The sequence below is a fragment of the Heloderma suspectum genome, chromosome 5 (genome assembly GCF_057233095.1).
Source record: "Heloderma suspectum isolate Gila_16-S chromosome 5, 16-S_ref, whole genome shotgun sequence".
NCBI classification, from domain to species: domain Eukaryota; kingdom Metazoa; phylum Chordata; class Lepidosauria; order Squamata; family Helodermatidae; genus Heloderma; species Heloderma suspectum.
Window position 1 is genome coordinate 175,234,946 of NC_139462.1, and position 26,625 is coordinate 175,261,570.

A 26,625-nucleotide genomic window follows, 5' to 3' on the forward strand; every position below is an offset into this window, starting at 1 on the left:
AGCACTCCGACCTCAGACCCAGGAGTCTAATTTTCCCACCCCCTCCCCCTCTCCCTCTCAGCTGGTGCAGAAAGAACCGTGCTGGCTGCCTCTCCAAGATTGCAAACATGTCAATTCTATGGGCAGGGAGGGGAGGGGTCATGGGAAGCAGGGATACAAACTATCCCTAGCCTTCCCCAACCTCCTTCCATCCCCCTCCATAGAGCCCTAGCTAGATGGCCAAAAATGCCTGTCTAGCAAAAATACAGAGTGGGAGAAGCACGGAGGTGATGATCGCCTCTGTGCTTCTCCTGCTCTGCAGAGGATGCCCATCAGCCTCTGAGCTTGGAGGCTGACAGGCATCTGGATAGGATTGCACCCTTAATTGATTTGAGCCTATCATCATCATTAATCAACAACAATGGGGCATTTTTTTGTTTTCTTTTAAGTAATATTTTAAGCAGTTGTGTTTTCCCTTCTCACCCTTTTTATCCTCTACTACTTTTAAAGGCACTCCATAACTTGTGCTGCTAAATGGAAGATGAATTTCTTCAGTTTCAGATTTATTTTGTGATGCTTAGAGTTGCAATAGGAGTTCTACACCCAATACAGTGAATTAAAGTGTGTCTACGCATCAGAACAATTTTCATGCCTCACTCAGTTCCTAATGTAAATTAGTAGGAACATTGGTTATCCATTTGAGAAATTGAGTTGGTATAAAAATAAAAATGCACTTATGGTGTGTGGTGCTTTGTGTATCATCATGGGAGTGTTTTGCTGTTTATCTGTCACTTGCATTAGAAAAAGCAGTCACTGGCTGCAGGTGACATTAAAAATTAAAGGTTAACCTCAATTCCTTTACTGCCCAGACTTTGGGCAGACAGTTATTCTGGATTCATGCATGGATTTTGGAACTGTCAAAAAGCAAGTTGAGAAATTGACTTGTTTAGTGTTTACTCCTTCACATATGCATATGTGATTTTAATATTATGCAACAGATCAGGTAATCTCAAAAACATTTTTCACTGCATACATTTGCTTGAAGTTTGAAAGAAAACAAAATTGTAATTCTCTTTACTGGTTTAGAAGATGGAGTGATCTTAACTGACTAGCATCAATTTGAAAATGACTTCTTTTTAAAGTAAAGTGTGAGATAATATGAGATAAATCAAATATTTAGCTTCCTCATTCTTAAGTATGGAAACAGACAAATCTTGCATTCAAATATGTGAAATAGTCTTAAAATGTTCTGAGGAAATTTATATTGGGTCTAGAGTCAGTGTTTAATTAATAATGCAGGGAATTGTTCTTCCTATTGTTCAGCATTGTGTGGATTTAAGTTGAGAGGAAGCCTGTCTGCATGTACCATCTTCTATACTGCAGATAGCTAAGCTAGTCTTTGATAATGAATTACATGAGTAGGAGTTCTTGAGGGCTACTTTCCCAGATATTTGCTATGCTATGGCAGAATATATTTAATATACAATATTTCATGTGTGAATACAAGCATGCATTGCTTTAATTGTCTTTCTTTTGGGGTGTGTATGTATGTGAATGTATGTTGTTGTTTGTGTTAGCTTGATTTGCTTTTACATCTATTGGGTTGGATTGTGGTTTAGTTAAACTGGCAGGAAGGGAATTGCTGGCTGGGCCAACGAGTTAATGTGCAAGCGGGAGTGGTCCCAGGCTGCCTGAAAAGTAGCAGTATGTCTATTCCAAAAGAAATCCTACATGGATCCAAAAGATCTTAACAACTTTAGACTGGTGGTGAATGTTCTTTTCCTGGACAAGGTCCTGACTGTTGCAGACACTCTTGGATGAGACCAAATATTTGGATCCATTTCAGTAGGGTCGTGGCATAGAAACAGCCTTAGTCACCCTGTATTATGACCTATGTTGAGAGAGAGACAGGGAGAGCATGAACCTGTTGATTCTCTCAGCAGCTTTTGATAAGTTCAGCCATGGTATCCTTCTGGATCGACTGCCTGAGCATGTGAATGGGGAATGCTACATTGTAGTGGTCCTGCTCATATTTGGATGGTCGGCCCCAGAAGATGGTGCTTGGGTGATATTGCTCAGCCCCGTGGATTCTCCAGCATGGGGTTGGTTTTGTCTTTCATGCTATTTAACATCTATATGAGACCACTGAGTGGGTTATTTAGAGTTTTGAAGGATGTTATCATAGAGTAATGAGGAATGTTTAGTTATTTATCCAGATATTTGAAGAAAATTGTAAAGGCTCACACTTATTTCCAATTTATGTCAAGGTTCAAGCACATAAATTGTTTCCATTATTCTAACAAAACATCAGTGATCAAAAGGCAAGCATTAGTTATATTCCTGTTTTTAAAATATAGTTATTTTTCTTTACATGAACATTTGAAAGAATAGAATCTTTCTTCTCAAATCTAGTTTTGTTCAGTGTTTCAAATCTCTCTGATATTACATTTCTGAAATATACCTAGGAAATTATTTTCTTTGTGTCCATGGATGAGATTATTTTGATAATCTGAAGTTACCACTTCTTGTTCACAATGGGTGTTTAAAGTTCTAATTGAGACCATCAAGCCCTCCTCAATGTTTTATTTGCATAACAGATGCATTCTTATTGCTTGCTACAGAAAAGTTAAACAATGGAAAAATGAACAAAATGCTCACATGCAGCGACAGTGGCCCATAATTTGCACTGGAGTTTTATTTACTGAAACCAAATCGTGCCTGTGCTAGTTCTATAAAAGCCAATGTCAGTAACACTAAAAGATGAAAACATTGGTTTTGAATAGGTTGAGTAGTTGATAAAGAGAAGCCCAAAATATGCTTGAATGAGGGCACCACCATTATTTTGTCGGGTCCATCCCCCTTTGAATTGAGCCTGTCTAAAACTAGAGGTCTCTCTGTATGCTTTCATTTGGGCCAGAGAGAGCCATCCACTTCATTCATTTGTTCATTTTAAATAATTTCAGCCTGCCCTTCAGTGAAAGGATCGGTATCATATTTGTAGTGACAGGCTGAATAAGCAGGGATGTGGGATAACCAGCTTTTAAATACAGGAAATAGAGAGTGCCACAAGATTGGGAGCAGCTGGGCACTGAGACAAATGTTTGTCATCATGAGATGACACACACAAGTCAGCAAGAGAAAGGAGGTTCATGATTGCTTTTATATAATTTTATTCTAGTTTGTGTAAAAAAAATTATTTTAACTTTTGTTAAATCAGGGACAACATTTTAAAGGAGACTGCTGTATTTTGCTATGATGATTCAGAATGTTAAGTTCTGTATGTTTTGTATAATTTGGGTTTTTGTCAATTTTATTTATGTTAACTTGTGTTACTCTTTTATTGTTATGTAGCTCCCTATGTAAAACTCTTGTGATAGTCTGATGACTAGATACAAATTTGAAAAAACATGCATAGGATCTTCAAGAAGTTGCCTTAATGTGTCTTTTGATTATTTTATTTTTGGTTGGGTTCTGCTGCTCAAGATAGATTTTGTAAGACTTGATTGTCAGAATTAAAACTTTAGAATGTACAGGAAAATAACTTATTAAGTATTGATAGAGCACTGACCCGAGCTTCAGTTTTGCTATCTACCTGCAAAGGAAGAAAGGTGGGGTCAGTGTTCTATCTAAAGGTCTTTAATGCTCTAAAGGTCCTTAGCTGAAAGACTAAAAGGAAATGGATACACAGAACCTAAATTGTAAGTGAGCACCATGTGTGAGACTATAGAATGTGTTTATTGCTTATGTGGCTTGGAAGGTAAGGTAAAGAGTGCTTTGAGCTGCAATCCTATACACAGTTACCTGAGAATAAGTTCCATTTAATTCACTGGGACGTCTGAGTAGGCATCCATAGTATTGTACTGTCAGTTTATAATTTCTGTGGGGTTTGGTTCATGAAAACATTTGTAAGACTCAACTCTTCTCATAAACAGAAGTGTTTGAAAAGTACGCTCACTTAATTATCCAAACCCATTGTGTCTTAGGTGTGATGGTAGCCAAATTTAACTGCCATGGCTCTATGATACTTAGTGTTTATACTTTGTTTTAAGGTGTTCAGAGCATTTGATGCATATTATGTGATTAATCTAACCCTAACCCTTGTAAGGGAGGAAATTTTTATTATTATCTCATATGATCCCCATCTCTATAGCAGAGATTGATGGAGAGTCTGAATCCAATGAGAAAATAAGGGAAATGGATGGACACAGGGGTAGGGGTAAGTGTATGTTTTTTTGTGTCTGTTTTTTCAAAAGTTCATGGGCCTGGCCTCGGGGGATAGCCAGGGGTCAGAGGTGTCCCTGTTTGAGTCCCTGACTCTACCTCTACTGAAGAACAAAACAAGTTTCCTGATACTGAACTCAAGGTCATGAACCTGTGGACCCTGAGCCAGGACCCTCACAGGCGCCTCACTGTAAGCCTCATTGCTTTGAAGAGCTAAGTACCTCCTGCTCCACAGTGTCACAAGGAGTCACAGAATCATAGGGGCCTACAAGACCAGAAAAGCCACAGAGAGGAGGAGAACTGCTTGCTTTCAAGCTAAGGGGTTGTGATGTTTGTGCTTTACCACAATTAATGTCAACTGTTGACCTGAAACACAGCTATGCTGGCCTTCATCAGCAATGTAAGTGTAGATCCAGAACTCTGCTCACATTAGCTATGTACTACATAGGTCTTTCTCATGTATTACATAGGTCTTTTTTTTTTTATTCCAGTGAAACTTCCACAGATTGTTATAGATTTACAGCAAGTGGTGATGATGATAAAAATAACATAATATTCAGAGGAACTATAGATTACTGTTTGCAAATGTGAAATCATTATTTTACATAAAACGTTAAGAATAACACCATTATGAATATCAATATACATTTATTTTTAGATCTGTGGTGCCTTCTTTGTCCAGTGGGAGATGGAGAGGGATGCTGTCTCTTTCACCTATTAAAACGGGGTTGTTGGTTTTCTTTAAATAGCTTTGCCGTAAATATGAGGAGTGAAAAGTGTGTGTCTCCATTAAGTGACATAAAATAATGTAAGAGTAACAGGCAGGTGGGTGGAGATCAAGCAGTGAAATGCCTAAATTCAGATGCTAATTATCAATGTAAGGACAATTGCCTCCCACATACTTAACTGTTTGGATTCTATTTTCAGATGGATAATAGAGTTCTTCACATACCAGTTGAGGCTTTTATCCATAGTTTTACCTGATTCCTAGTACATGGGAGATCACTAAAAATTTTACTTCTCTTAGGTTGCAGTCCTATGTGCCAGGTGGTGTGCAACTTGTGACCCTCCAGATGTTGTTAAACAGCAACTCCCATCAGCCCTAGCCAGCATAGTCATTGCTGAGGGGTGATGGAAGTTACAGACCAACAGCATCCGGAGGTCACATGTTCCCCATACCTGGGGATCACTTAGGGTTGTATCTAATGTTAGTCCTACTTGGAGTAGACTCATTGAAATGAATGGGATTTAAATAAAACTTAGATTAATATTAGATATAGCCATTACCTGGGAGGAAGCCCCATTGGACTCAGTGGGCATTACTTCTGTGTAGACATGCATAGGCTTGTACTGTTAGACAATGCTATGAGTATTGTATTATTTTAAGCTTTTTAGCCCCACTCTTCAGTGACTTATAAAGATCAGAAATAAGACAGTTGCTGGCCACATACATGCAATCTAAATGTTATGATAGAAAAGGAAAAAGATTTGAGAGCAAGGAGGACAAAAAGCCAACTCAGCCTCTAGATTTTTAGTTACAGAGTTGAACAGATCATGAAGCTGGATCTAAGCACAGTATAAAGTCTGGATCTAAGCACAATATAAGGTCTCCTGCATCCTCTTCCTTTGATGACCTCAGCAATGGCAGTTGGAAGCAGGTGGGAGGCAAAGATCTCAATGAATGATGCCAAAATGTCTGGAAGGGAGCAATTATACAAAGGATGATACTAAACTTTTCATAGTGCAGGTTAATATGTAGTTGTACAAATGTGGATAATAGCACTCAATTGCTATGAGCTGCAGGGGAAATAAGTAAGCATTAAATGAAGGATGTTGAGTCTAAGTCACTCAGTCTCTCATGCTATTTTTCTGTTTATTCATTCTCATCCATCTTCATTGGCAATCCAGTATATGAAAACCACTGTCAGGTTTGGTTTCCCGTAAAGATCGTTTCTTTTCCCCATAACTGTGATATTTCAGCCAGTTTAGAATGGCTGTTGAAACAGACCTCTGATTGTCCTGCTTAGTTTTGCATTAGCATCTGGTAATCTCCAAAGTGGAACCATGTATGTCTTTGGCAGGTCAACCTTATCAGTTAGGCCAATTCAATATTGTCCACAATTAGATGTACTTTTTGCTCAAATTCTTAATCTTAAAACCCAGCTCCAAGTTGTTGAACTCTATGCATGAAACGTGTGCGTCCACGAAGTTAAAATGGCAAATGGTGCGGTCTGTTCCATGCCTAACCAAATCATCTTCTCTCGGCTGCTGTGGCAAAAGTTTTAGGCATGGAATTCTTGCTTTTCCTCTTGTCTTCAATGATAGACAGTAATGTGATATTGAAGAGACAAGCTACTGTCTCTTCAATATCTGCAGTTTCAAATTTACACACAAAATACTTACTAATCCCCACAAAGTCCATTGCAAAACAGTCTCCGAAGGCAGTGATACAGATCAAGTGATCTGATTTGAACTCCTTGTGTAGAAAGAGTAGGATAATTTTAAAGCTTTTAATAATGTTTTTATTTTGTTTTCATTGTTGTTAGTTTTGATTTAAGATAATGATTTCTGTTCCCTTTTGGGTTAAAAGTTAGTCCAATCAGAGTCAACTAATGGCCTTAAATATCTTCTGGATTAGGTGCTAAATTATTTTTTTCCTATTTTTTATTGTGAGTTTTAATAAAACAAACCGAAAACATAACAAAACAAAAACAAAATAACAAAAACAAAAAAGAACATTTTTTTAAAAAAATACAACAACATATTCTAAAATCCTCAGTTTCAAATATTACAATATTTGAGAAAGAAAGAAAAAAAGGTGTGGGGGGGAATAGGTTATACATACACTTCAGTAAAAGCAGACCAACTATCCACATATAAGTCCATCTGCAAGTTACGCCCATATACCACTCTTTCAAATGTTGCTAGTGTTCTTAGGTCTTCAGTCCATTGCATTATAGGTGGTGGGCTTTTTTTCCAATATCATAATATCAATCTTTTAGCAGCCAAATGGGCGCGAAAAATCTATTTACGCTGACCATTCCTAGAAGCAAGTAAGTTATTTAAAAGAACATTTACATCAGTAAATATTAAAGAGCTTTCCAATACAAAATGTATCCGAATAATAACTTCCTCCCAAAAGGAGGCAGCCATTGGGAATTTCCAAAACATATGAATAAGAGAAGCATTGACTGCATTACACCTCCAATAATTAGCTGAATTTGACAAGCCTGTATTAAAAAGACGTTGTGGCATCCAATAGACCTGAAACAAGAATTTTTGCTGAATAAGGCGTAACTGAAGATCCATTGAAATGTCTGATACAGACGCCAAGATGGCAGTCCATTGATTAAACAAAATAGGACATTCCAGGTCTCTATTCCATTTGTACTGTAAACCACTTGTATCATATTATTCATTGATAATAAATGTTTGTAAACATGAATTGTAGGTCAATATATCTGATCAGCTTCAATAAGTATTTCCAATAGTGAAGGAGACTCTGAAGCAGTAAAAGCAGCAGGACCGAATCTAGATACCAACAAATGTTTCAATTGCAAATATTGCCATTCCACTGTAGTAAGCCAATCAAACTGATCTTGCAAAGTTGAAAATAACAAAAACACATCATCAACCCCCACTAATTGATCCAGGGTAAAAAAGATGATTTTATCTGTCCAGGTCTGCCATAAAAACATTTTCTTATCATTTCTTAAATCTGGATTTCTCCATAAGGTCAGTTTAGCATGGGAAAATGGATCAAACTGTAATTGACATGACACTATATGCCGAACTTCTCTAACTGCCAAAATTGTGAGCTCTGTCTACCTTGATATCCCGAGAACCTAATGCCATCCATTTAAAGAGAGGGTCCAGAAAAAAAGATTCCAATACTGACCAAGGTGGAAAATCTAATCTGAGTGGAAAAGACCAAAATTTAGTAGAGGTCAGCAAATAAGCCTGATGGTACATAGTTAGATCTGGAAAACTGAACCGGCCTTCATTAATTGGAAGTTGCATCCTTTTTAAAGATATTCTTGTTGGAGAGGACCCCTAGAAGAATTTATGAAACAAAGTATTAAGTTTTTGGAAATATTTGCCAGGTATAAGTATAGGGATCTCACGTATAGGTGCTAAATTGTAAAAAAGAAATTTTAAAAAACTGCTTAAGGATCATGGTCCATATTAGCACCAGTAAGATTCCGTAATCCATTCACCTCTTCTGAAAATCTAGTTCAAATTAAGAAAGCTTTCTTGTAGCATTCATGCACATATACACCTAATGCTGCAGTTTTATCAGATTTACTAGTACTCTCAAGCTACTGCTTGGCAGTCCAAGGCCCTGTATGTCTCCTATTGGACCATCTAATGATCTAAGACCAAGACCCACAGCCTAGAATGAGCTTTGCTCTCCTGTGCTTTGTGGGTAAGAGAGAAGGTGGCCTATGTGTGGCAGTGGACTGAACTGTCACAGGTAGATAAGGTGAGCAGGGAAGATGGGACATTGGACTAACCCAACTCATTCTGTCATCTCTACATTATTTTTCAGAGTTGGCAATGGAGTAGCACCTCCGTGCTTTGCTGTTCATATGTGTAATGTTCGAATGTGACTTTGAATGATCTTTTACTGCACTATGAGCATTCCTTGGTAATATTAGCTGCAAGACACATGACTGAATATTATATAGCCTGCTAAAGAAAACAGATTATAAAGCTTTTCAGAAAAGATGTGGTTTGTAGTATTTCAGATGGGAAACTTCTGAAAAATGTTAAAAATTTATAAGAGCTATATAGTTAGCTGTAGCTAAAATATAAATATGTAGAAGCACTTTTCTTAGAAGTCTGCTTTTGAGAAGTCTTCTCAAGCACCTGAGGAATTGTGGCCTAATTGATTTATATTTTTGAGATTAATATTTTAAGCATTTTTAGGAATAGAAGCACACAAAAACTGTAATCTTAGTCTTTCTGATGTATATGTTTCCAAGTTAGCTTTTCATAAGTTATAATTTAAGATCAGAGTTATTAGGTGTATTTCTGCATTTTATATATCGTTCCCAGATGCTACAGTATTAGTTTTTATCACTGCATATTTTATGAAATGTCAGCCTTCTGTTGGCTGTTCATGCAGCATTGTTAGTGATCAAAGCCATAACATAAAGGAGAGGAATCTAAACAGTTGGCTTATCTTTGTCCTTCATTGTGACACAAATACCATAAAATTACTTGTCTATAAAAAGACAAGCAAAACACTAATGCATACACTCTGAACTCTTTTTCTGTACCACTGCAAAGTAGACTCCTTTCATATTGCTCTCTGACACTGAAATAAACATGTTTGCATTCAGGATTTTTTTTGGCGGGGGGTAGGAACAGCCTCCTTATTATAAATCTTATTTCTTAAGAAAATGGCAGCAATAAAAATCACATTGACTTCCACAAACTGTGGTGAAGACATGTAGCCAAATATTGTATGTTTTTGGAACATGCTACCTAATCTACCAGATGTTACAATATTAAACACCTAATTATCTAAAAACACTGGCAACATACTTTCTTAGTATTGTAGAAATAATTTGAAACACAATGGACAGCTTGCTGAAGAATATTTCTCATACTACTAAGAGTTTTCTTCTTGGGAAGAAATTCACCAGTATTGCAAACTCTTTCTAGAATTTAGAAGGTTTCCTATAGAGGGATAAGACAAATTAAACTGAACCTGGAACACTGTATTTCAGGTTTGTAGAACAGAGAAGTAAGTATCCTCATTCATGTATTTGATACTCCTAAAAATAAATGCTTGACTCTTTCTTTACAAGTTATTTTAAACAAATGTTTATAGCCCTTTTTGTTGCTAAAACTGACATAATACAGATAATATTAAACTAATGTAATATGGTTCATTACAGAGCTATATATTAAGCTTTGCTTGGTGATATTATTACATGAGTAACCAATGTGTAAATGATTGGGTACAACATCTGATTATTAAAAATGAAACTGATAGTTTTCAAATTCCTTGTAGAATTAAGAATACACCTTCAGAAGTTTGGACGCTGCCAAGATGGCCGTTGTCAGTAATTGTATTGTTAGTATTGATTAAAAGCAGTTTGAATCCTAATAGCTTTTTTGCCCAGGGTATGACAGAAGCATATTTATAACATGCTGATCACATTTAAGTGAGTGAATAGGTCCCTGTTCAGATGCACATTGAGGAAGGGTAGTTAGGCTAACCATGGTGCATGGTAGATACCACTAACCACTGTGAGTGCTACTATCACACATGCAGGTAACCATGTTCTGCAATGTGGTTAGACCAACCATTCTCTAACCACCCTCCCTCCCACAGGAACCCTCAGTCCTCCGGATGGGCAGCCATGTATCCCAGTGGCCTTTGCACTGTCGGCCATTGTGGTGCTTGGTGCTGTCGGCCATTTTGGTGCCCAGCGGCAACTTCTTTGGCTGGTCTTGCTATGGAGCTCTATGACAACTGTCAATTAACCATGGAGATTGTTCAGACATCACGTTAAGCCATGATAGAATCCACTAACCCTCTTGCAGCAAGTGGTTAGTGAATGTGGTTAGTCCATAGTTAATAAGCCACCATGGTTGGGACAAGTGCCTGTTCAGAAGTCATGCAAACCCAACATGGTTAGCTCAAAACTCCTAGCCATCATAGCTTAGTGTGATGTCTGAACAGGGTCTAGTAAAACAGTTCAAACAACTTCATTAATACCACTCCATAATTAAGTTGTTTAAACTGGTTTTATTTCATTTTTTTCAGATCATGAATATTGGATAGATAAATTCTATGTCTTTTCAAGTTGAGGTATGTACACAATATGGCCTGTTGTTTCAAGATTTAAGCACTATAAATTATTAAGTCTTCAGCTTAAAGGGAGGACGGCATGCTGTTCATTTTTTAAGATATCAATCAACTGATCTCACAGAATCCTAAATTCTTTTTTTAAATTCAAGGAGTTTGGCATGAAAGCTGTTTAAAGGCACATTTTGGGAAAACAGCATGTAGCCATTGGTGGTAATTTGGTAGAAGTTTCTTTTTAAGCTTCCATATTGCATTTCAAATGTAGGGATGTTGATGAGAACTACCCTGACACATGTTTGTGTATATTAATTACTCTGGAGTACACTCTAGGCCCTACAGACTATGGCAACTTTCTCCAGTCTGATGGACTCTAGACCATTGGTCATGCTGGCTGGGAATGATAAGAATTAAGAACATAGAATCATAGAATAGTAGGGTTGGAAGGTGCCTATAGGACCATCGAGTCCAATCCCCTGCTCAGTGCAGGAATCCAAGTCAGAGCATCCCTGACAGATGGCTGCCCAGCCTCATCTTGAATGTCTCCAGTGTGGGAGACCTCACTACCTCCTGAGGTAATGGGTTCCATTGTCGTATTGCTCTAACAGTCAGGAAGTTTTTCCTGATGTTCAGCTGGAATCTGACTTCCTGTATCTTGAGCCCATTATTCCATGTCCTGCATTCTGGAATGATCGAGAAGAGATCCTGGCCTTCCTCTCTGTGACAACCTTTCAAGTACTTGAAGAGCGCTATCATATCTCCCCTCCATCTTCTCAAGGCTAAATATGCCCAGTTCTTTCAGTCTCTCTTCATAGGGCTTTGTTTCCAGTCCCCTGATCATCTTTGTTGCCCTCCTCTGAACCCTCTCCAGCTTGTCTGCATCCTTCTTAAAGTGTGGTGCCCAGAACTGGACACAGTACTCCGATGAGGCCTAACCAGTGCTGAGTAGAGGGGAACTAGTACTTCCCAGGATTTGGAAGCTATGCTTCTATTAATGCAGCCCAAAATAGCATTGGCCTTTTTTGCAGCCACATCCCATTGTTGGCTCATCTTCAGCTTGTGATTGACAACAATTCCAAGATTCTTCTCGTTTGTCGTGTTGTTGAGCCACGTATCCCCCATCTTGTGACTGTGCATTTGGTTTCTTTTTCCTAGGTGCAGAACTTGGCATTTATCTCTGTTAAATGTCATTCTGGTTTTTTGTGCCCAGTGCTCCAGTCTATCCAGATCACTTTGAATTTTGTTTCTGTCTTCCAAAGTATTAGCTATCCCACCCAATTTTGTGTCATCTGCATATTTGATCAGCATTCCCTGCACCTCCTCCTCCAAGTCATTCATAAAAATGTTGAAGAGCACTGAGCCCAGGACTGAGCCCTGTGGTACCCTGTTCGTTACCTCCCCCCCCGTTTGAGAAGATCCCATTGATAAGCACTCTTTGAGTCTTATTCTGTAGCCAACTGTGGATCGCCGTGATCGTTGTTTCATCTAGCCCACTTTGAGCTAGTTTGCTCATCAGGATATCATGGGCACTTTGTCAAAAGCTTTGCTGAAATCCAGGTATATGATGTCCACAGCATTCCCACAGTCCACAAGGGAGGTTAACTGATCAAAAAATGAGATAGATTCGTCTGGCAGGAATCTGATCTTATTTGAATTCATTGCAGATTTCTGACATCCCTACCCACGGTCAGAACATTTTTTGCATGAAATGCCTACCTTAGCCTTCCCCAACCTGATCCCTCCAGTTGTGCTGGGCTACAACTCCCAGCATGCTCTCCAACACACCTGGAGGGTGCCAGGTTGGGGAAAGCTGGCCCACCTCATGTATCAATGTTTGGGGTGGGCTTTAGCCATCAGAATCATCATAATCAGTGTTCATTTTCTCCCTCCATCCCTCCTCACCAGTTTGTCCTTTCTCAGCAACTAGGAAGATGGCTTCACCAGGCTTCTGCAGTTGCCAGGGCAGTACTGCTGTGTCGGACTGGGGTGTTACCTTAAAGAAGACATTCTAAGAAGGCAGCCGTTCTTGAAGGCACTGTTCTCTCTCCCCATGGAGGCATTGGTTCAGCATTGGTTCAACAACATTTATATCTCATCCTAGGTCCAGGGTGACACCACTTAGGATTAAATCCAAGGTTGCCTCCCCTCTGGTCGGTTCCATGACCAACTGTTTTAGGGCTCAATAGTTTAGGGCATCGAGAAATTTAACCTCTTTGTCATGGCTGGAATGTGCATTTATCTGATCAATGTGGGGGTAATTGAAGTTGCCCATTATTGCAACACTTCCTTGTTTGGAGGCCTCCCTGATTTTGTTTTCCATCTCAAGGTCACTCTGGGCATTCTGGTCTGGGGGACAATTGCATATTCCTAGCACTAAATTAGTTTTGGGGCCTGGCATTGTCACCCACAGTGCTTCTGTGAAAGAGCCTATCCCTTTTGGTTGTTCTAGTCCACTCAACACTATGCCCTCTTTGACCTACAGGGCAACGCCTTCCCCAGTACACCCTTCCCTGTCCTTCTGATAGAGTTATTCAGAGATAACTGTATCCCACTGGTTCTCTCTGCTCTACCAGGTTTCTGTAATGCCTACCATATCCAGGTTTCCTTTAAAATCAAGCACTCCAATTCTCCCATTTTGGCTTGGAGGCTTCTAGCATTTGCATAAAAATACCTATACACGGTATCCCTCCCCAGATGCCTCTGGCGTGTGCATCTTTTGCCATGGGACGTTGGCCCGTTTGATTGGCTATTATGTTCTACCATGTACTCCTTGCCTGTTTCCTCCCCTTCTATATTTGTGCAATGAAAAACATTTTCATCTTCATCCATTTGGGATGATTTAGCCCAGATCACATGCTTCCCAGCTACTGTTGGCTTTCCCCCAGGGCTTCATTTAAAAGATGCTCTGCCACCCTTGCCATGTTTAGCGCCAGCAATCTGGTTCCATTTTGTTTTAAGTGGAGCCCATCCGTCTTATACAGGCCCGACTTGTCCCAAAATGTTTCCCAGAGCCTAACAAATCTGAACCCCTCCTCTCTGCTCCACCATCTCATCCATGCATTGAGACTCTTCAGCTTCGCCTTTCTAGCTGGCCCTGCATGTGGAACAGGTAGCATTTCTGAGAAAGCCACCTTGGTGGTCCTGGATTTCAATCTCCTACCGAGCAACCTAAATTTGGCTCCCAGGACCTCACAGCTGCATTTCCCCACATTGTTGATACCAACATGGACCATGACCACTGACTCCACCCCAGCACTGTCTACCAGGCTATCTAGACGGTGCATGATATCCACAGTCTTTACACCAGGCAGGCAATTCATGCAGTCTACCCGCCCATCACAAACCTAGCTGTCTATGTGTCCAATGATTGAATCTCCCAGTACCACAAGCCCACCTCCCCCCAGAGGCATATCTTCGGTGCCAATATTTATTCATCTACTCAGCAATGGGTCCCCTCTAAAGGATAATTTCCCTTTTCCCCAGAATGACTCCCTCCTTCCCCAAGACCAGCATTCTCTATGACAGCAGAGGAACTGTCACCTAAGGAGTGGGACACAACTAATAGGTCTCTGAAGGTTTTATCCACCAACCTCTCTGCCTCTCTTAGCTTCTCCAGGTCAGCAACCTTGGCCTCAAGGGAAGAGCCAGGAGCTCATTACACCGAGCACATACCCACAACTTCTTCTTTTTCCCCCATTTTTTAATTGAATTTCAGTAATGTTAACAATGCAAAATAAAACAAAACAAAACCGAAATCAAAACTAAAAGCTATTTCCATCAGGATCACATCTTCTTATCATACACTTATATTTTAATCGGTAAACAGAGGTCACAGGTAATTCTTGTTGGTGCTATTAGATATTTTATCAGAGAGACTGGGGATTATTCTTCATCTATTTTCTTCCTTATAGGGTTTTTATAGTGCAGGGGAATCAAATATTGTCAGGATTGATTCTGAACACAGGGAGATAGTTAGCAGCTCAGATTCAGAAGAGGAGCAGCCAGAACTGGGGGAGGCATTTTCACAAGCCAGTTCAGATATGGCGTGCTTCTCAGGTTACCAACTCCCAGGTGGCCGGGCATGAAGCTTCCTCCTTACCCCCCTCTGTGAGAAGCAGCGAGCAGGAGGAGGAGGGGCTTGAGGACTGTGACCTAAGAGATGCGAGGCGGCAGCACAGAGCTAAGAGGGAAATGTCAGGGGCGGAGCTCAGACGGTCGAACTGGTTAGCGATGCATGAGAGGCTATGCAGGGAAGCATCACGCAAGGGGCGGGACTTCCCTCCCTAAGTTAGCCTAGCCAGATACCCTCCCTTTCAAACTGCAGGCAACTTTCGGAGATCCCATTTGAATCCCCTGGAGGCATTCCTTTGTAGGCAGAGAGTCTTCAAGGATTTGAATCTGTAATGAACCTGTGAATAATGAATTAAAGGTGTGAGACTGAAGCTTCTCTACTTGTATGTGTGAGAGAGAGAATGCTTAAGGAAAGAGGGGGCCAAGGGATTTGTGACAAATATTGATCTGTTCTGTTTGTATATGCAGTAAAGTCAAAGCATATTGCATGAAATGAATTGTGTTTACTTTGACCCCTGGCCACCTTCAACTTATGCAATATTTCTTCCATTATGGCAATTTGCCAGACCATGGCATACCAATAATCTAATCCCTGGAAGGTGAATCCCTTCCCAAACCTAGCTATCGTGGATCTGGCAGCTACCAATAAATGAATAATCAGTTCCTTACTATTTAAATCACTGGCCTCCCCTATATACATATTTAATACTGCTAGACTTGATGTATGAGGGATACTTTGCTTTGTGATATGGCCAATCTCTACTGCCACTGCCTGCCAGAATGGTTGGAGTTCTGCACAATCCTACTATGTGTGCCAGTACTTTCCTGACTCCTGGCACCCCCTCCAACATTGAGGAGAAACTGAGTGTGTCATAAGTGAGAGATGCCTTGGAGTCAGATACCACCCATGAACTTTCCACCACCCATGAACTATTTTCAGTGACACCTCTCTAGTTTGAGCTGATAATGGTTTATCATAAAATTGATACAGCTGATGGAGCCCTCTTTCTTTCCATTCAGCGAGATTATATGTCCTGGCCTTATTACGGAAATTAGGGTGAGTTTCCACTGGGAGTAGTGGTAACACCCTCGGAGAACAGCCACAACTTCTGTCCAGCGGGTAGATGTGGCACTTAGTGTGATACGCTGGATAGCTCCCACCCCCCTGCTGGCTTTCTACCTTCATAACTAGTTTTTTATTTGGGTGTGTTTTCCCTGGAAAACTTGGTGGCTTTCTATGAGAAGTTGAGGAAATTATTTATAGTTATTTATTTACAGTTACTTACTGTGAGTACGGAATAGGGAGGAAAGAGTCAACCGCCTGTGTCTTCCTTGTCCTGTTGCTAACCTCACACAGTTGCTTGACTCGCTTGTTTGCTGATGCTTTGTCACTGGGGCTGAGACGCTTAATCTCTGGGGCTCCTTGTGCTTGGAGAGCTGGCTCCCTCAGAATCATACGTCCTTATATAGATAGGCCCAGCTGCTGCTGCAGTGAATCTGATTGGAGGCCCTCTTTGAAAAGCAAGGGAGGCTATGCGTGAACTCCTGATCAGACTGAAGCTGGGAGTGGAGGTCAGTTGGACCCCCAGGGAATGGTGATTCGTGTTTACAAAGGAGGACTATTAACAATAGTGAATGGGAGACCTATTGAGGGGAGATCCTCTATTCAATGGGTTGTTAGAGGGGACAGCAGACAGAGGGTAGGTGATTTGGGAAGGCTGTGGCTTGCAAGGTCTGGATCCGTTTTTCTCTGTGTGTGTTTTAAACTTAAATGATTTGTCGAACCCTTAAACTTGCTTTATTTGGTGAATTGCTCTTTAAGGCCTTAAGCCTGAGCCTAAACTGAGCCCAATCTGAAGCTACCCTGTGCTTTTTCCTGCTTTAAGCAGACTCTTATTTCCCCCTTCTAAACTTGTTAGTTTAAAATATGCAGCTGAGGGTCTTTTCAGCCACTCAGTGGTCTTTGTTAATGCAAGGTCTGTATGTTCTTGCTAGATTCCCCCCTGGTATTTAGCTCTCTCACATAAGTTTGTAAGGGGTTACCCCTCTGGGAGTTAGCTATGCCCTTGTTTTGGCTTCAGCTGCTGTTTATCAATTTTAAATTGTTACCTGAGGTACTTTAATAATTAAGTAATTTCACTTACCTTTCCCTCGCACAGTTGCTTAGCTCGCTTGTTTGCGGACACCTTGTCACTGGGGCTCTTTGTGAGTGGAAAGCTGTAGCGAATTACTGCTGGAGGGCACTAGGTTGTGGAAGGCTGCTCTAGGAGCTAGCGCCACTGTTGGGAGAAGCCCTTCACTTCATTCTGCTGCCATCAGAGGTACAGCTGATAGGGGCATGTAAGAAGATGTTTTCTATGACAGTGCCCAAGCTGTGGCGCTCCTTGTCATGGATGATCTTGGCAATTGGCGCTTAGCTCCCTTTTTAAAATCAGAAGACTGATACCCTTCTTGTGTCTGCTCTGGTTTTATTGTCTTAATTCCTATGACCCCTTTTAATTACTTTTTTTTTTAAGTCAGCTGCCTTAGGCACTTCATTTCTGAAGTGGAAATGTGGGATATGAATATTTATACAAATTAATAAACAATGCTACGGGAGTTAAAGTTGGTTGCAAGTCTTGGGTTAAGTAGGATTCTTAGGGTTAAACAAGATACGATGGTGACAGTTCCATGTGTTTAAATCCATAACTGTCACATAGAAGGAGATGTGTTTATGTGTGTTTGACGTTAACAGCCAGAGGGTCACATGGATGAGAATGTCAGAATCCTTTCACTCACCTACATTATTAAGAGGGTCTGGTAACAGGTAATGTGGATGAGCTCTCTGGCTCTGGAGAGCCACTGCCAGCCAGTGTAGACAACACAATGCTGTCTTTGACGTACAGATAATTTGACCTGGCATGAGCTTCATCTGTCAGTCACTGTGGCCTGTCTCCCTGAGCATTTTTCTCCTCAGCCAATCTCCAGAGCTGTAATCATCTTCAACTGAGGGAAAAGCACTTGGGGAGATGGAGTACCAAGGGATAAATCGGTCAGTTGGGGGAATTCTGCACAGTTTCATCGGTGTGCTCACGTTGCTATTAACACTGGACCCTTACCCCTTCTTCCTATGAGATGCGTGTAGTTATGCATTTACACATCATCACATTAGTTTGGCTCATAGTTAGCCTTAACGTTAATATTGCTGCCAATGTAATGCTTAAGTGCACCTCAGGCTGGTGGCAGGAATTCATGCACAAGAAGGGGGGTGGGTGAGGAAGCAGATAGTCCTACAGCCAGCTCCTGATACTGTAACTGTGGTGTTAAAAAAATCTTCACTTGCCCTGTAAGATGAGATGTGAGATTTTGAATTAGTATATTATTGGGTATTGTTTCAGTATTATGTGAACCAAAAAATGTTAAGCAAAACTTCAGCTTTATTAATTTATTATGTGCTCTTACTGAAATGTGAAATGAGCTTTGTGTATACTCTCCACTGTTTCTGCATTAACTCTTACGCAGTTTTTCATTTTTGATGCTCTCTAAAATTTCAGAGGAATATTGGTCTGCTGCCTTGTGTCACTGGCCTTTGCTTTAAGGGTGCTTATTTCAGGACATAGGTGCAAGTGCCACTGAAATCTACACAAAAGCTCTGTAGCAGTTTGTAACATTTGGTGGTAGGAGAGGCAGTGTTCTTTTTATTCTCACTTCTGGTGGTGAAGGGGAGAAAGATTTTCCATTGCTCTCTCTGGGCTGCTTCTTATATTACTGCCAGAACCCATTTTTGCATGGTGCCACTTCATGTATGAAAAAATGGGAAAATGGGAAATGAAGAAATCCCAGGTTCCTATAGAAAAAGGTTTATTATTTGGGGGGGGGTGGGGTTAAATATTGGCCCGTCACGTTTCGGGAATAATTGATTTCCTTCAAGAGCTATAATAAATATATATATACATCACTTTAATTAGTTCATGTTACTCCAGAACAAATAAAAACATTTCAAACACTTCTAAAATAAATGATTACTATAAAATTATATAAATTTCACAACCAATTTTAACCTGTTCACAATTAATACTTCTAACATTCATGTAAACATCAAGAAACCATTACTTTTGCACATATTAAAACCATCTGTGCATATGAAAAACTTCAAATGAGAATATCAGGATTACTTTAACCACAATAATTATTGTGTTAGAAAATAAAACATCAGTACTCGTTTATAATACAAAAAAACCTTTTATAACTTGTATACTTTATATTGCAAACTCGAAATTGACCAGCACTTTTTATATAAACATATTAACAGCAAATTACATAGATTGTGTTAAACTACCTATATAACAGGGTGAGCTTCATGAAGGAAATTTGTAGTAATCAAAGTATGTTGTTGTTGTTCAGTCGTTAAGTCGTTAAGTCGTGTCCGACTCTTCGTGACCCCATGGACCATAGCACACTAGGCCTTCCTGTCCTCCACTCTCTCCCGGAGTGTGCTCAAGTTCATATTCATTGCATCAGTGATGCTATCTAGCCATCTCATCCTCTGCTGTCCCCTTCTCCTTTTGCCTTCAATCTTTCCCAGCATCAGGGTCTTTTCCAGTGACTTTTCCCTTCGCAATGAAAGTATACCATTTGTAATTAGCTCTCAAAAATGGCATCCCTAAACATACTCTTAAAAGCGAGAATTTACCATAGAAAAAACCTAAACTGTAATTCCGTTATATTATGCCACCATTTCATGAGATAATCAGACAAATTAAAGTCATCACATTATCTTAGTTTACATAAAAACTTTTTTTACAGCAGGCTTTTATTCTTCTGTAAGAATCTGTTGTTCTTTAGAAATGCCTTAAATTGTTAAGAACCTTTATTTGAATGACCAAAAAGACAAATAGGGAAGGAAAGAGAGGTTAGGAATGTCCATACTAGAAAATGGTTGAATATATACCTTAATGACAACTTTACTCCCTTGCTTCTTGTGCCAAATACAAACAGATCGTTGACTCAACAAAAAATATGTTATACTCTTGTACAAACCATAGTTTTCTCAAGAAAGTTATTTGCTTGACACCCATAAACTCACTTTATCTTGTAGTCAATATACTAAGACAGATAAACCTCATCCATTTATATTGGCAGAAAGGATCCCGTGGGCTAGCTTAAATCATTTGGATAAAATGCCCTTGATTGGCCACACTGGCCTAAAACATTGATGTTACATAAGGAGAACAGAAACTCCTCTCTGCCTTTCCTGATTCTGAAAAAACTTAGAGGATTATTATCATGTTTACAACAATGGCAAATAATCAACATCTTCAACATCCTATGGGAGAAACGCTACCAAGCTTTAAAATCCAAAACTTTTCTAAGGAGCAATTTATTATTAGATCCATCCAGTTTTTTTTTATTACCCCAAAGGTGAGCCCCTCTGTAGACTGGTGTATTTGTGAAAAATGATTGACTAAGGGTACACCTAATCTCTTGTTCCGTATGTTGCTGAAATGCTCACTCATATGTTTCTTAAGTGACCTTTGTGTCTGGCCAACATAAACTTTATCACAGGTACATTTAGCAGCAGAAACTACATGTGCACTACTGCAGGTGGAAAATTGTTTAATTTCATATGTTTTCTTGTCTGCTGGGTTCATAAAAGTCTGGCATTTTTGGTGTATTTACAGAATATACAATGGCCACATGGATGATGCCCTCTAGATGCTGTGGCACCAGGAAGGACCAGCTGAAATGGCCTTGCTCGTAACTGGGTGTTACTATGTACCAGCCAATCCTTAAGGTGCTTAGTCTTCTTAAAAGTTATGCAGGGTTTATTTGCGAAGCCAAGCAGGTCCTGCACCAAGTGCCAATACTTACGGACACTTTTCTGAAGGTCCTTAGTAACCCCATCATATGCACGACTGCAATGCAATTTGTCATCAGCCCATGGCCCTTGTTTATTCATTAGATCTGTCCTGCTTTTGTTAGATGCCATTTTTTTTGCCGGTTCTATCATAGCAATAGGATATCCTCTCTCTGTTAATTGATGCTGTAGTAAATTAGACTAATGTTCAAACACCTGGATTGAGGAACAATTTCTACGGATTCTTAAAAATTGACCATATGGTATATAATGGGGATCAAAACTGTCATAGGACAAATATGAATTTCTCTCCGTGAGTTTTCTGTATGCCGATGTATGGAAAGTATTTCCGTCCCTCTCTACTGTAATGTCTAGAAAGTTTATGATCCTTTCATCCTTCAGAATCTCAAATGCTATATTGTAGTTGCAGGTATGTGGAAAAGGCTATAATAGGTTCATGTGAGCCAGCCCAAAGTATAAAAATATCATCAGTGTATCTCACCATTGTATGATGTTAAACCTCCATGAATTTGCCTCACTAAATACATATGTTTTTCTCACAATCATCCATGTATAGATTATCTATCTCTGGGGCCATAGCACACCCCATAGCCACCCCTTTTGTCTGCCAATAAAATTGTTCATTGAACCTGAAATAGTTTTTGCATAGGGATACCTCCGCTAAAAAACCCCTATATAATGGGTGGGAGGTGATTTTTGGGGTGTTCATCTAAGGTCTGTTCTATGATGTTAATAGCCCCATCTTGAAGAATGCTGGTATAAAGTAACTTCACATCCAAAGTGACAAATATTGCGAGCACTGATATGTTAAGTGTACTTAACTTTGAAAGAAAATCCATGTAGTGCATGGGATGAAAGGTTTCAGGGAAAAAAACATGTACTGTAGTAGAGGTTCAAGGGTTCAAGAGTGGAGTTGTTACCTGAGACTGTAAGGCATCCCTGTGTGGGATGAGTATCCTTATGAATTTTAGGAAGTGCATAAAAAAGTGGGGTCCTAGGGTTATTGTTCTGCAGAAATGTGTATTCCATTTCTGAAATATATCCCATTTGAACGCCTTCCTCTAAAAGGGTGTTAATGGTACCCTTTATTTCCATTGTGGGGTCCTTCACACATGGCTGATAATGTGATGTGTTTGCCAATTGTCTGTATATTTTGGCCTCATAGTCCTCACGATTTTGTATGACAATGGGCCCTCTTGTCGGCTTTCTCAATAATGATAGACGTGTCTTTGGATAATTCCTGTAATGCTAAGGATTCTTGTCGAGTGAAATAAACCCATGGGCGAGGTATGGGTTTTTCTTTCATTTCCAAATCCTTCTGAATTTTTTGTTCAGTGACCTGAATGGCGGGTACGATGGGCCCAGGAGGCATGAATCTCGAAGTGGGACAAACTGGTGTGTGAGAATCCATGTATTGGGAGCAGGAACATTGGAAATAGTGTCAGAGCCTGATGTTCCTAAATAAATGAAATAGATCCAGTCAAGTCTGTACTGGGTCATGACATGGTGTCGACATGAAAGTGAGGCCGTTGTTGAGGACATGGATTTCCCAATTGCTGAAGGATATTTTTGACAAATTGACTACCAGTGTTTCCTTTTCGATGGTGTTCTGTGTAGGCTGTTGTCCGGTCCTCCCTTTTTGCCTCAGTTGGTCAAAATGCCTCGAGGGGGGTTGTTGCACCCTAAAAGGTGTGTGGATGGCCATGTATGCAAGGATTCCTTGTCACTATTGGTGTCTGTTGAAGCATTCCAGTCATTGGAGTCTGTAAAGGAATTATTAAAAACTGACCCTTTTGGTCTTCTTGTGCAACCAGGGATAAACCCCGTTATTAGAATAACCCTCTTTGTCTCTTAAGATTTTTTTGCACTTGTACTCCTTCAGTTCATCATGGAATCGTTTTAGCTCTTTATTCAAATTGGAAAACTTTGAATCAAAAGAAGAGTCTGTGCCTTTATTGGTAAATATTTCATGTTCTTTGGTAATAGTTATTTGTAACTTTTGGTTTGCCTTTGAAGCTGTCTCAATAAGACTGCCAGGACTCCCAACGCTGATGCCACCCTATGCCTCTCAAGGCCTCATTGGCTTTGAGCACAACAGCACCCTCCCACCCATGTTCCCCAGCAACTGGTGTACATAGGCTCACTGCCTCTGGTATTGGAGGTAGCACATAGCCATCAGGACTAGTAGCCATTGATAGCCTTTTCCTCCAGGAATGTGTCCAACCCCCTTTTAAAGCCATCCAAATTGGGGGCCATGAGTAAATCCTGTTGCAGCAAATTCCATAGTTGTGCCCTCACCCCACGCCCGGCTTGCCTGGCTGCGGGGGGGGGGGGCTGTGGCGGGGGGGAAGGACGGGACAAGGACGAAGACCATTGGCCTTCACTCCTTGCTTCACCTGGGGGGGGCGGGCTGGCCGCTACTTAAGGCCACCCCACCCCACTCGCCTCTTCATTCCTGCCTTTCGAGCCCTTTCGAGCTCCTCGGCAGCAGCGGCGTCCTCGGCGGTGGCAGCATCCTCTGTCCTTGGCGGCGGCAGAGGTGTTGAGGAGGCGGCGGCGGCTGCATCCTCAGGGACGAGGCAGCGCTCTTCCAGTCTGTGGCGGTCTTCGCGGCAGCGGTGGTTTGCCCCCACCCCCTGCAGAGCAAGCGCAAGGCTTCTCCTGCACCTTCTTCCCCTCACCCCTGACCTGCCGGGGTGGCTGCAGCTTGCGGTGACAGACCTTCTTGGCTGTCGCCTGATTTGGGGAGGGGGGATTCCCTCATCCTGTGCCTGCCCCTCTGTGCTTCTCCTCACTCTCCAGGGGGAGTTGGAGCTCGCCTGCTCCGCGCTTCTCATCAGGGACCCGATGCTTCATGGTGCCGCAGCCGGACCAGCCCAGGGGTGTGTGTGTCTTTGTTTGCTTTCCCTCCCTGATTTTGCCGTGCATTGCAGCGGCCATCTGTTTCCCCTTGCTGCCTGATCGGGGGTGGGGAGTTCTTTTCCATGCTCTGGGCTTGCCCCTTTAGCCACTGATTCCTGCGGCAGCCCGCAGCGGGCCCCTGGCCTCTCCTCGCCTTACAACCTCCCAAGAGGGTGGGGGGAATTTTTCCCGCGCTTTTGGGCACCCCCCTGGGACTGAGTTGCCGCTCTAGGCGGCGGGAAGCAGAGTAGCCTCTCCGGCCCAGCGAGAGTTAGGCCTATCAACGCCCCCTTGTGGCCTGTTGCACCTTATTTTTAAGTTTATAGTAACAATAAGAAGTTTTTAAAAAGCGGGGGGGAGGGAGAAAGGAAGGCACCCGATACTGCCTTTCGGGTCCACAGACGCAGTTCACAGCGGGGAAGAAGGTAGGAAAGTAAGGTGTGATAGTTCTAAAAGAATAGTACGGGGGGGGTGTATATAAATTTTAAAAGGGGGAATAAATAAACAAACAAACAAATAAATAACAAAAACAAATTAACAACAATAATAATTTTTTTAAAAAAAATAGCGTAAGAGAGAGAGAGGGTAGCACATTCCCAATACACAGTGATGCTGCCCAAGAAGGGCCTGGGAGGTAAAAAAAAAAAAAGAAGAAAAAGGCAAGGGCAAAGCCACTTGCTCCCCGGCTAAGCACCACTTCCGTAGGGCCGACTCTTCCTCATCCAAAGATGAGGATCCTGACATGGCCCTCATTCTGGCTAGGCTCGAGGCTGCTGAGAAGGACTTAGGGATCCCTGCATTAACCACCCCTGCCAGGTGGGCTCCCCGGACTTCAGGTTCAAGGGTAACTAGGGGGCAAGCTCGCGAAGATCTATTGCTGTCTATTTGAGAGAGGCTGGAAGCCATCGAGGCTTCTCAGCAGGTCGTCACTGGGCATGCGCATCTGCAATCCTCTGCGCCTGCGTGCTCACTTGCGGAGCATCCCCCTCCCGCACAAGGGTTGCCAGCATCCGTTTCACCAGCTCCAGCAGTTCTGGACAGTAACCAGATCCCTGACGCTGCAGCCAACCTTCGCTCAGGTGAGGCTTTGGGACCTGGGGGGCGTGGCATCACCGACCAGTTGGAGCCAGTTCCTGCCATACAGGTGCTTCCCCTTTATGGCAGGGATGAGTTGGCCATTTCACACCCCAGCAGGTGGTATTCCACGGTTCCCTTAGCCGGGCGCACCGCCTCACTTTTTCAGCCCAAAGCTATGCTGCACCAGGCGGGGCCGCTCACGTGGCTGGCGTCCCTGTGTCTGCCCAACCCTACGGGGCCCTGGGACCTGCTCCAAACCCCGTTGGCAGGGGTCGAGGCGGGAGAAACACCCACAGCCCCTCCGGCTTCTGATCCTCATGTGGGCTGCTACGGGGTGGCTCCTCAACACGCCACACCCACCATGGCTGCTTGCGCTGCCGTGTGGCGCAGCCCAGTGGGCAAAAGCTCTACTGAGCTTGGGACGAGCAACAAGGACCCTTATGACCATGTAGATAAAGGGGCAGTCCCAACCGGGGGGACATCTACCCCCCCCAGGATACCACCTATTGCTGGCCACTAGGGAGAAAATACTACGGGGAGAATTTGTCGACGTCTTTTCCCTGCCATTCCGAGAGTCTGAAACAAAAGGGGGGGAGAAATCTGGCGACAAGGATCAAGAGAGGGTCCATCGTAGGAAGGTGTCCCTCACTTGGGCCAACTGGTTGCCCGGCTTCTTAATTTATATGGGTGTCATACAGCAGAAGCACCCAGAGTGTGGTTGGGTTCTCACTAAGTATTTAGATATCATATATAGGGCCTATACCGAATATGAAGGGGGAGCTTGGTTGGCCTATGATGAATCTTTTCGTATGCGGGTCGCATTTGACCCTGCATTGCGCTGGGACACCAAGGATCAGGATCTTCAGCTGCAGTTTATGACTCCTGCCAGGCCGGGTTTTGGTGACTGGTCGGACAGTGGGCACATTTTAGCTAAGCTGACGCCCGCCTCAGCTCCTAAGGCCGGGGCAGGACAGGCGGTTCAACACCGCACACTCTGCTGGGAGTTCAACTCCAAGGGTGTCTGCTTCAAGTATCCATGCCAATTTCGCCATGCATGCTCCATTTGTGAGGGACAACATGTCTTCATTGGCTGCCTGAAGGCCAAAGGTCTGCGGTGCTCAAATCGGGAGTGGCAGGGTGGCAGGGAGTCGGGCGGCGCCCCACAACCTCCACCAAAAGGGGCCCAGTCCAATTAAGTTGGGGCCCCTGCAGCGCCTTTTGAAGCAATACCCGCTCCAAGATAACGCCCATTATTTGGCCGAGGGATTTTCCCTGGGTTTCAGGATTCTGTTTCTGGGCCAACACCGGGCACAAGTTTCCTGGAATCAGAAATCTATCGTGGGTTTCAAATGGTTAGTCAAAGATAAGATCGATAAGGAGGTGGCCGCGGGGCGGGTCATTGGCCCATTTGATTCTCCCCCTTTCCCTGATCTCAGGGTCTCTCCATTAGGCATTGTGCCAAAGAAGGCCGCAGTTGAATACAGACTGATCCACAACCAGTCCTTCCCCATGGGTGGATCGGTGAACGACGCCATCCCTGAGCACCTATGCTCTGTACACTACACGTCATTTGACATGGCAGTATCCATGGTGAAGGCGCTGGGCCCCGGTGCCCTCATGGGGAAATGCGACATTAAATCCGCATTCTGCCTCCTACCAATTTGCCCTGAGGACTTCAACCTTCTGGGATTCAGTTTTT

General features: G+C 42.1%; 1 protein-coding gene across 22 annotated transcripts in view; it reads left to right on the forward strand.

Moving 5' to 3' along the window:
• Positions 1-26,625, forward strand: part of TBC1D5 (TBC1 domain family member 5) — a 412,711-nt gene that overhangs the window by 52,192 nt on the left and 333,894 nt on the right. For 3 of the 22 annotated variants that reach the window (XM_084858393.1, XM_084858396.1, XM_084858385.1), the window contains one exon: positions 10,982-11,026. The exons of the other annotated variants lie outside the window; for them this stretch is intronic. The gene's annotated coding sequence lies outside the window, so the exon portion shown is untranslated. The remainder of the gene's footprint in view (positions 1-10,981; positions 11,027-26,625) is intronic. 22 annotated transcript variants of the gene reach the window in all.